Raw genomic sequence first — 11,970 nt, 5'->3', positions numbered from 1 at the left:
TATATAGTAAGTCCTGGTGGAACCCAAACTGACCCTCTCACCAAGACTGGGACAATAGGTTTAGGCTGATAAGTGGCGAGTAACATTCACACCAATCAAGTGCCAGGCAATGACCATCTCCAACGAGCGAGGTACCATCTCCCCTTGACATTCAATGGTAAAGGAATCCCCCACTATCAACATTCTGGGGGTTAGAATTGCCCAGAAACTGAACTGAACCAGCCATATAAAATACTGTGGTCACAAGAGCAGGTCAGAGGCTAGGACCCCTGTGGCAAGTAATTCAACTTCTAACCCCCCAAAGCCTATCCACCATCTACAAGGCACAAGTCAGGACTGTAATGGAATACTCCCCATTTGCTTGGATGAGTGCAGCTCCAACAGCCTTCAAGAAGCATGACTCCATCCAGGACAAAGCAGCCCGCTTGATTGGCACCCCACCAAAAACATTCGCTCTCTCCACCACTGATGCACAGTGGCAGCAGTGTGTACCATCTACAAGATGCACTGCAGGATCTCACCAAAGCCTCTGAGACAGCATCTTCCAAACCCACGAGCACTACCATCTAGAAGGACAAGGGCAACAGATATATGGGAACACCACCAACTGCAAGATCCCCTCCAAGTCACTCACCGTACTGACTTTGGAATATATCACCGTTCCATCAGTGTGGCTGGGTGAAAATCCTGGAACCCCCTTCCTAACAGCACTGTGGGAGTACCTACACCACATAGACTGCAGCGGTTCCTTAAGGCTGCTCTCAAGAGCAACTAGGGATGGGTAATAAATGCTGGCCTAGCCAGCAACGCCCCCATCCCATGAACAAACATTAGCAAAAAACTCTTCACTTGCCCAAATGAGTGCAGCTGCAACACACCATAAGGTTAATGCCATCCAGGACAAAGCAGCCTGCTTGATTTGGACTCCATTCACCACCTTCAACATTGATTCCCTCCACTACTGATGCACAGTTGCGGCAGTGAGTATCATCTAGAAGATGCACTGCAGCAACTCACCAAGGTTCCTTCAACAGCACCATCCAAACCGGCGACCACTACCAGCTAGAAGGATAAGGGTAGCAGATACATGGGAACACCAGCACCTGCAAGTTCCCCTCAAAGCCACTCACCATTCTGTCTTGGAAATACATCACCGTTCCATCGCCGTCGATGGGTGAAAATCCTGGAACTCCCTTCCTAACAGCAATGTTCGTGTTCCTACACCACATGGACTACAGCTGTTCAAGAAGGCAGCTCACAACCACCTTCTCGAGGGCAATTAGGGATGAGCAAGAAATACTGGCCTAGCGAGCGATGCCCACATCCCATGAATGAATGAATATATATTAAAATATTCCACCACCTCCATCTCACATCAGCATAACATACCTGGGCTTCAGGTTTGATTCTATGTTATTGACATATTTGTTCCATGCTTTTTCCAATTGTTAAATGGGCCACTGCCTACATGATGAAAGTTTTCAGCAAGTCCTGTTGGTGAGAAATGCAGGATGCTGCCTCCTTTCCTTCCCATATTAATTTCTGGCCCAGAGGTGGGCTCATCACCCATAAAAAGATGGGCACTTGGAAAATGTGGTGCAACATTAAATGATACAATTCATGAATATGTGCCATGGTGGCAAAGGGTATCTGTGCACCCCTGATGCCCAGCATTTCTTGGGCTGCAAAGACCCTTTAAATTTTTAATGACCGGGGCTCACTTCTGCATTCAATCGTAGAGTCACATCTGCCAGCAAAACATCCCCCAAAAACAAACAAAAAATTGGGACCAGTTCCATTGGACTTTATGCAGCTACATGTGTGAATTCCTTGATATGACAACATCTATGTGACTTATAGAAAAAGCTTTAGATTACACGAACCATGGCAGTCCAGAGGAGTGAGTTTAAATGATCTGGAAAAATTACATTCTCATTGGCAACAGCCATAAATCACACCAACAATTAGACAGAAAGAGATAAAATTGAGGCTAAACAGTTGTTATGCTAATTTTTTCTAGGAATTTGACTAACATCCTCTGGCTCCCAGTACAACATTTCAATTTAAAAATATAAAACAAAATCATTTAATAACAGTATTATGATTACAGTTGAATGTTACATCAAAATGCATAATTTTGTAAAATAACAACATATATGAGGTCCAAGCTCATTGTTCATAAGGCAATCAGAGGCTGTTAATTGTATAAGTACCTTGCAATTGTCAAAGGTTAAGTGTGCAGTTGCCTTTTGAAATACTATGCCAGTCCTGCATTATTAGTGAAATAGTTGAGTGTAACTAAGATGTTTGCTGCCTTCCTTCATTAATGAGAGTTCTGCATATGAAACTGCATATAAATGTTGAAAAATCAGAACGCATTATCTGACCTAATTTCATACTAAAGGCTTTATGGTTTCCAATGGAAAAATGCCATCATTAATAAGTGCTTTGAATTGCAGTAAAAGGTCATTTTTACATCTATTCCTTGGCAATAACGTTTCCATTTCCTTGTTAATTATAACAGACATATTAACAGAGTAATATTAATTACCTTGGAATCACTGATGTATTCACAACTTGTTTTAAAGCAAGATGGGGGGATGGTGGTGGTGGTAAGTTTTCTATTTGAGCATTATATTAGCAGTAATCTGAAAGAACAGAATGCACACCTGCCCAGTTTTTATTTTGTTGAAAACAAGCAGGTTCTATAATGGACAGGTGATCCATTTCATCAGTATTTTCTTAGCAGTTACAATAAGGAACATTTCTTCTGTGTTTTTTCTGCAATTAGTGTCACAACGACAGGAACACTGTGACAGAGTGAGAGCTTCACCAACTAATCACAGAAATGCTGAACTGTTTAAAGAAGACATTTAAAAAAAATACAAGTAAAGACACTGACCAAAGTTGGATACCAGCAGTCACCTGATGCCTGATACTGTAAAGTTGGCCACGTTTCTGGAAAGTTCTTATATGGATTGCACTGCAGACTTGCTTTGAGATGTTGCATGGAATTTCACACCTGAGGGGGAGTGTCAAGGTCCATTTTAAACAGAGGCTCTTAAAAGGGAGGCATTAAAGATGCAAAGTGCTGAATTTTGATCAAATACTCAGACAATCAAAACCCCTGTGGAGGACAAAATATCCCCATCCCCTGTTGATTTATATCTCAAAAATGTGTCAAAAGGTTCCTGAGATGAAAGATCAAAAATAAAACTGGGATTGCTACAACAATGGATGTAAGACATGCTCATTGAATTTCCTTCCGGGAATATACAGAAATGAATTTAAAACTGGCTTTGACAAAAAGAGAAAGAGGACAAGCAGGGAAAAAAGAAACATGAAAGCCATCCAAGACCTCTGCTGGAAAAGAACAGGAAAAATCTCTTTCTCTCTCTCTCTCTCTCTCTAGAACCAAAATGTGTGTTTTCAGCAAATTGCAGACCTAAATCAAGCCATAAGGGCTTCAACACAGTGCAGACCTGAACAAAGCCAACTCCAGAACTCTACTGGAAACCACCTAACATCAAAAGCCGCAATGTTCCACAATCTATGGCTCACGGACAAGCAAAGGACTTACTCGTATATTATTTTAACTTTTATTTTGGACTCAAACTTTCTTACCTCCAGTGTGTGCATGCATGCACACGGTATTTTATTATTTTTCTCAGGTTTTAGTAACTAATAAACTAATAAACTATTCTTTCTTTGACTCAAGAATTGGCTCCTTAGTAAGAAGCAAATTGATTTGGACTGGAAAAAAGTATCTATGGGGAAAAGAGTTTTTAAAAGCCTTTAGTTGAGACCAACCAAGGGGGCTGGATACAAGGGGAGCCAGCTCATTGCTCCTCACCCAGTCGTAATGTTAGTTTATAGTTTATTACAAATTGCCCACAGAAGAAAAATCATCCCCTGTGCAAGAATCACGTGGAAAACCACTTATGTGTTTAGTGCCCTCGATCCATTTTAAAGGTCTAGAGGCGTTAAGGATTTTCTTTTAATATCATGGGTCCCCACCTACCACCCAGTTAAATGTACCCCCATTACCAAATTCACAAGATTCTACCCTATGTGCCACTCAAATCATCATATGACATCATTTCACTCTATGGGTGGAATCATCCTAGATTTGCACTAAGTGCGTTAGTGGGCGGGTAAAAAACATTTTACTTGTCGGCTGCAATGGAGGCTTTTCATGCCATATCATCCCAAACCATTTCCGGGAAACACACTGTTTCAATAGTGGGCGGGCTCTCATTCACTCGCCACGCCATCATCTGGCCGCTTCATCATGCCGGGGGCCATATTTGAAATCCAGCCGCGCGGACACCTCTCAGTGCTGCCAACTCACAAGCGCTGCACAGAAGACAGGATGGCCCTGAAAGACAAGAAGACTGCAGCCCCTGGGTTTAGTGATGCACCTGTCAAGTGCCTTTTGGACTCCGCGGAGGCCCATCTTGATGTCCTCTACCCTTACCCTGGCAGGAAGGGCAGCAGCATCACCAATCCATCATGGGACGGTGGTTGCGGTGGCCAGTGCCAATGCCCTGCAAAAGAGGACAGCCACCCAGTGCTGAACAAATAAGCAACTAAAAAAAACCCAGCATGCAGAACGATGTTGGTGAAGTTGACGTTCTTGACGTTCCACATAAATGCTCTGCAAGCAACAGAATTATTGGTGCCAAAGACCATTCTTCCATTCAAATCAATCTTGCTGATGTTGACAAAATAACGGAGATTTAATGGTCAGCACAAAACCTATACTACCATAGAATGGGTGAATCGGATGATTGTATCTTGAGGCTGGATAAGAATGATGACATTGTGGCCAAAACTGTTGAATAAGCTGAAGACTAGAGCTATTGGAAGTTTCACTCTTGCATAAAAATAAAAAGTCAAGCAAAAAAAAAATGAATGGTCTCATTCATTCCGCCATGATAACTCACTTTTCTCATCACTCTCAACTCACACACTCACAAACCCATCACACATCCACAGGGATCTCACACCTCAAGGGGCAACACCACTAATTCTCACGCACACCCTCACATCTCCATCAGGCTTATATCTTCTGTAGCTCATATCCACATCCTGTTCTTGGCTCCGCTCGCCGCATGAACATTCCACACAGTGCCATGTGCCTTGCTCACACTCTCTCCATCTGGTTTCAAGCAGGAGAAGCCTGCTCACATCAGCAGGGAGAGGTTACAGGGGGTGGAATGGCCCACATTAGGCCCCTCACTCACTTTGAGGAGTGTGCCATTGCGCTGACTGGGGAGGACATGGACGCTGCCTACGGTGACAGTGAGGTCGGCGGCAAACACCCATGTGAGGATCCTGTACCACATCATCCTTCTCTAAATGCAGCTATTAGTGTGCTCTCTCCTGCTTTTGACTCTGCTGCCAATTATCTCTAGTTCACAGGGAGCTCTGCCAAGTGACTGACACCCTCAGCCACAAGTCCCTCAGCTCCATCCATGTCCTCACCTCCAGCTATGAGGACACCTCCTCCAGTGAAGAGCTGGAAATAAGCAGCCTGGAAGACCCATCACTGCGCTTACCCACATCCTGCATCAGCGCAGAGACAGATGCCTCTGTAGGACCTAGATCTAGAGCAGGCTCAGGTTCATGATCTGGTGGTCACCGCATGGACACGTGTCCGCAGCAGCAGGAGGCAGGTTTGTGCAAGCTCTCTGGCACTTGGAGGACTGCTGGGGAAGAGGCACCTGTGAGGTCCAAGTCAAATGATGACCCTCTAGATTTGGCTTTTCAACTCAAGCTAGAGAGTCAGCAGAAGGCGTGGGAACATAATACAGAGCTGTTGAAAGCCCTCAACAGAGTGGCACACGAGTCCAAGGAGTGCATCTGCCTGGTCTGTGATTACGTGGTGCCCACATGTGCGAGTATGGAGGTCTCCATGGGGATGATGGTGGATGCCATGGAGACAGCAGACGGTGGAAATGTGTGCGGTCCTGCACTCCATCACAGGAGCCATGGGTGAGTTCCTGCAGTGGCAACATGAGAGGTAAACGGGGACCTCGATTTCCCTTCAGGTGCTCCTTCCCCTAAAGGAGTCAGGCAGGAGCCTCTAGGCACCTGAAGGGAAGAGGAGTGGCAGCTGGACTCCCCTGGGTCATCCACTCAGGAATCTCAGAGTCTGTCCTCTCCCTCTGAATCCACTTTGCCTGTGACCCACCTCAACCTCATCCTCTGTCACCCCAAGGGGGCAGCTGGCCAATGAGTGATTCTGGAGAGAGAAGTGTGTGTGTGGCAGGGCCTTTCGGAGCCTCATACTAGCACACTCCCTCGTATGCAGATCCTTCCCTTATCACACACATCTCAATATCCTGCGCATTTTGAATGCTGCCTGCTGGGGTTTGCTTTCAGTTGTCCATCTGAGCTGACCTGCATCTCGACCCACCCACTGATCTCACTCCCATGCAGCAAATGATCTCACTCACCACGACTGTCATTTCACTTTCTATTTGGACAGCATGATCTGGATTTGCTTTTTCATCCTCTCCCCTGTCTTTTCCCCTCCCCCAGTCACCCAGTTCCTTTCTCCCATCACAGCTGACCCCCCAGCATCACCTTCCTTCTCCCCTCCGTGACCTACCAGCCATAACCCTTTTTCCTTGGGGATGTCCAGGTGAACATGCACGTTCTCTTCCTTCCTGAAAATCCCATCCCCATCCACATTAACTTCCATGGCCTCCTCCTTCCCACACCCAGTGTCTGTGTCTGCCTCCGAATCCCCAACAACCACCCTCGTCACCCCTTCTATTGCCACCATCGAACCCTCACCCTCCCACCCTACCACCTCACTTCGCCCTCGGTCATTCTCACCATTCCCTCATACCACATCCACCCTCAGTTCACTCTCCAGGAGATAGCCATGGACCATTCAGACCCCTCCATTGTACATTCACCTGGACACCCTCCCCCTAGACTCTTCCCCCCGGAACCCATTTTCCACGGAATTCTTCCCCCCTCAAAACTCCTTCTGCCTCCCTTAGTCCTCCCACCCACCAAGATTCCACCTCATCCTTAGTCCTTCCACTTCCCCCTGACTCCTTCCTCCGGTCTTACCTCTTCCTCCACCCTCACTTCTTCCCCCAGCCCTACTTCCTCCCCTGTCCATACCTCTTCCTCCCTCCAGATTCCCTCCCTCTGCACCCCCTCCTCCCTCTAGACTCCTTCCCCTCTTTGCACTCAATCCTCCCCCTGGACTCCATCCCCTCTTCATACTCCTTCCTCCCCCCTTCCCAGATTCTCTCCCCTCTCTTCACTGACTCCCTCCTCTCTCTGCACTCCTTCCTCCCCTGAACTCCTTCCCCTCTCCACACTCTTTCCCTGGCCTCCTTCCCTTCCCTGCACTACCTTCCCTCTCTGAACTCCTTCCCTTACACCTTCAACGTCCCTCACTCCTATTTCCCCAGTTGCCATCTACTCTCCTGTTACCACCCACCGCACTCCCTCCCCCCCTCCCAACCTCACCTCCCCCAACACCTTCATTCCACCCCGCTCCCAACTTCCCCCCAGCCCTGACACCTTCATTCCCCCTCGCTCCCAACCTCACCCCCGAAACTTCTTCCTCTTCCAATTGATCCTAGACCTTCCCCTCCCACCCTCTTGACCATCATCCATTGTGAACATCAACTGCTGCTTTCCGACTTCCGTGAGCTGCTTCGCAGCACAGCCATGTCCATGAGAATCTGCCCAGCATGCCATAGATGCCCCTCTAGTGTGCTGTTGCTGTTAGGCTTCAATATCTTCTGCTCCTCGGATGTCCACGATGTGAGCAAGGCCCTGCTGGTAAGTCCTGACTTCTGCATGTCACAGTTGTCAAGATGTGTTCTGCACTGGTGTGTTTTCCTGCTGACGTGAGTGATCCAACAAAGGTGGGGGGTTGGGGAGTTGGGGGGGGGGTGGGGGTGGGGTGGGGGTGGGGGGGCGGGGGTGGGGGACGTGGTGTTGCGGGAGCTGAGTTCAGTGAGCTGCTGCCCTTATAATAATATGCTGATGTATTACAATGAGTTTCCCGACTTTCAAAGGGAAAGCAACCCACCATCGACGGGCTGAGCGGACAATCGCAAACTGGTTTAATGAAACCGTTCTTTGACCTTCTCGCCATATTGTCGGCTCATGCCACTGTACGCACCCGAAGCCAGTGGGCACGGGCGATTCCGCCCTATGTGTAGGAAAGCTTTTCATTTTATTAATATACAGCTAATGTGCAAAGCAAATTGCTTTCTCTTGCACCTCCATTAACATTACCAAAAAAATGCAATAATCCAGAATACCAACCCTCATAAACTGGAGCTATGTATCAGCAGAGTTCATTAATAATCAGGACAATTGCTTGCTGCCATGTCTTATGATGCCATTAAAGCTTCCACAACAGAGGAAGACAATGAATATATTGAGGCTCAAGGTACTACAAGAAATGTGATTGACAACAGTCTGATGTCTCTACTTAGCTGCCTGGATAATTCTCAGGTAGCCCTGGAGTACAGCCCAGCTTATACAGCCCAGCTAAAATCTCCAGCATCATTATCGCTTGTTGCGTACTTCATAAAATCAAATTGAAGAAAGGTTTGCTACTTCTGGAAGCTCAAGGGACAATAATGAAGATGGGGGTGGAGGGGTGAAAAGGGGGAACATCCTCAACCCCACAGCATGAGGAGGGGGCAGTGGAAGAGGAGATTGTGGGACAAGACAGCTAACAGCCAGAGAAAGTAAACAACTGACAGCTAATTTCTTTAATGAGTGAAAATTGACAGACCAAACAAAGTTATTTTGCATCTGCTTGATCACCACTCTCACACATCCTCAAAAAGTCCATCACTTGTCAAAAACTTGCCAACCTCCTTCATCACCTAACTCCTTAAATCTGCAAGAATAGATAATAATGAACTGAGATCTCTGTGCTCAAGTCATGTTGACTTTATGGACAGCATTCACCAAAAGGTGCCTAAAAATCCAAACACTGCATTTATAATTTCTTCATAGGAATATAGGAGCAGGAGTAGGCCATTCAGCCCATTGAGCCTGCTCTGCCATTCAAAACGATCATGGCTGATCAACCAGTTATATGCCTTCTTCCCACATATCACTTTATTTTCCCATATCATTTTATGCCATTGGTATTTAGAAATTTGTCAATATCTGCTTTGAACATACTCAGCAACTGAGCTTCCACAGCCCTGATGAGATGAGGCTGAGCAGCCTGGGACTGACAACGCTCCTCTTGAGCTTTGTGAGTCTGAGGTGATTTCAATCTCAATGAAGCATCTGCCCCAAAGGGGTTAGCTTCCAGCGGCTTTACTGTTGCAATGTCAAAGATTGTCAAGACCAGTTATAGAGTCACAGAGTCCTTATAGAACAGAAGGAGGCCATTTGGCACATCGAATCCATGCTGGATCTTCACAAAGCGATCCAATCAGCCTCATTTCCTCTAGCCAATCCCCACAGCCCTGCAGGTTTATTTCCTTCAAGTGCCCACCCGGTTTCTTATTGAAAGCATTAATTGTTTCCACTTCCACCACCCTCATAGGCAGCAAACTCCAGATCATTATTACGTGCTGCTTTAAATAATTTCACCTCATATTCGCCTTTCATCTCTTGCCAAAACCTTAAATCTGTGTCCTCTAGTCCTTGCACTATCAGCTAATGGGAACAGTTCTTCCTTGTCTACCTTATTCAAACCTGTCATGATCTTGGGCACTTCTATCAGATCTCCCCTCAACCTCCTTTGCTCCAGGAAAAACAACCCCAGCTTTTCCAACATAACCTTGTAACTAAAATTCTTCATCCCTGGAATTGTCCTAGTAAATCTCTTCTGCACTCTCTCCAGGTTCCTTATATCCTTCCTAAAGTGTGGTGGCCAAAACTGGCACGGTACTCTTGTGGGGGCCTAACCATAGCTTTATAAAGGTTCACATGTGAAGCTTCTGCATGTGGAAGCTTTGGAGGAGGCCTAAGGGATTCAAGCTAATTGCCGCAGCTGCAACCTCTCCTTGCAGCTCACTTGCGCAGGGCCTGAGTTCAGAGGTTCATTGGTTAATATCATTACTGACTGAAAAGTTCTCACCAGGTTCTAGAAGCCAAGTGCAAATGTAGCACTCATGCTAACCTGCATGGCATCTATTGAAGCAGTGGTTGCAGCCACTCTGGAAGCCATCACTCTCCTGTATGCTTCTTCCTAACATTGTTGCAGGGATGTCCTGGGTTATCAGTCTCCACTGTGTTGTGCATCTTGTTGGAAACATTTTGCACTGTGATCTCCTCCCACTGTCTTCATGTGGGATCAAGCCTCCATAATCATTGCTATATTGAAGCCAATTGGTACACCAAGACCTGAGTCTCCAGGGTCCTTGGACAAGGACAGGGGATTTTTTTCACAGCAGAGGAAGGACACTCTCCCTCTCTTCTATTACCATCTCCTTATTCTTGCCAGTGCTTCACCCATTGAAAACAATTTTGACTCACTAACACTTTCTCCTCTCCTTGTACTGGTAAGGTGCATGATGGAGCAGGTGATGAAATGACAGGAATACTAAAAGTTGGCTAAGGTTCTGGAACTGCCTGGATAGACATTGGAGTGACTGGCCTCTTCCTCCAAGGCTTTTCCCTCCCCAAAACCCCACCATCATGATGACAAACCCAGGAGAGCATGTTTAGCTGTGCAAACTATGACATTTTCATTGAATAAATATCTACATGATATCAAGGAGCTGAATGTACTGAATGCAAGGGCTTTGGACCCTGACAAAATCCTGCTTGTAGTGCTGAAGACCTGTGCTTCAGAGCTAGTCTCACCTCAAGCCAAGCTGTTCCAGTAAAGCTGCACAAGTGATATCGTCCAGAAAGATTCAGTCGCCCAGGTTAATGTTGAATGGACCCTTCATAACCAATAGGCCAAGGAAGATTATTCACTTTAGTAGCAAGAAAAGAAAAATAGAATATTTTTTAGAAGGCGCTGATGTTCAGAGTGACTTGGGTGTACCCATACAAGGAACACAGAAAGTTAACATGCAAATGCAGAAAGCAATTTGGAAAGCAAATAGCATATTGCAAGGGGATTGGCATATGAGAATAAAGAAGTCTTGCTACAATTGTACAGCGTTTTGAAGAGACCACACCTGGAGTGCACTGCATAGCTTTGGTTTTCATATTTACTTGTACTGGATGTGGTACAACAAAGGTTCACTAGGTTGGTCCCTGGGATGAAAGGTTTGTCCTGTGATTGGGTTCTGAGTAGGGTCTATATTCTCTGGAGTTTAGAAGAATGAGAGGTAAACTCATTGAAACATACAAGATTCTGAAGGGCCTTGACAAGGTAGGCATCAAGAAGTTGTTTCCCCTAGCTGGGGAATCTAGAACACAGAGGCACAGCCTCAACACAAGAGGCTGATCATTTGGGAAAGGGATGAGAAGGTATTTCTTCTCTCAAATGCTTGTAACTCTCTGATGTTCTCTACCCCAGCAGGTTGTGGATTCTCCATCACTGAATACAATTAAGGCTGAGATAGACAGATTTTTGGTCTCTCGGCGTATCAAGGGACATAGGGAGTGGGTGGGAAAGTGGAGTTGAAGCCAAAGATCAGCCATGATCATATTGCATGGCAGAGCAGGCTCAATGGGCCATATCATCTACCCATGCTCCTATTTCTTATGTTCTTCTAAAAAATTTGTCTCATCAGTTTGGGCTGGATTCAATCCATTTTTAAAGCTTATTAATACACCCTTTCTTCCAAATATAAAACAGGCCTGAAAAGTATCATCCTACAAGTTTACTGAGGTATGGCAACATGATAAAAATTGAGTTGCTGTGTTTCTGTGTCTTTAGAATTGTCTTAGGACTAAATTGCAGTGGTCTATTGACAAGTGCAGCTTTGGAAACAAGTGCATACCTGGGAGTTTGGTGAGTGGACGAGTTTGTTAAAAGGAGGAAGGACATGTTCCTTT

At 45.9% G+C, this 11,970-nt stretch overlaps 1 pseudogene; it reads left to right on the top strand.

The window, feature by feature from the left end:
* Positions 1–4,605: 4,605 nt before the first annotated feature.
* On the top strand, positions 4,606–4,845 carry LOC121286037 (annotated as a pseudogene).
* Positions 4,846–11,970: the final 7,125 nt, after the last annotated feature.

This window comes from Carcharodon carcharias, chromosome 13 (genome assembly GCF_017639515.1).
Source record: "Carcharodon carcharias isolate sCarCar2 chromosome 13, sCarCar2.pri, whole genome shotgun sequence".
Lineage (NCBI taxonomy): Eukaryota > Metazoa > Chordata > Chondrichthyes > Lamniformes > Lamnidae > Carcharodon > Carcharodon carcharias.
Note: the sequence above shows the minus strand (reverse complement) of the source record. Positions and strands in the feature narration are given on the sequence as shown.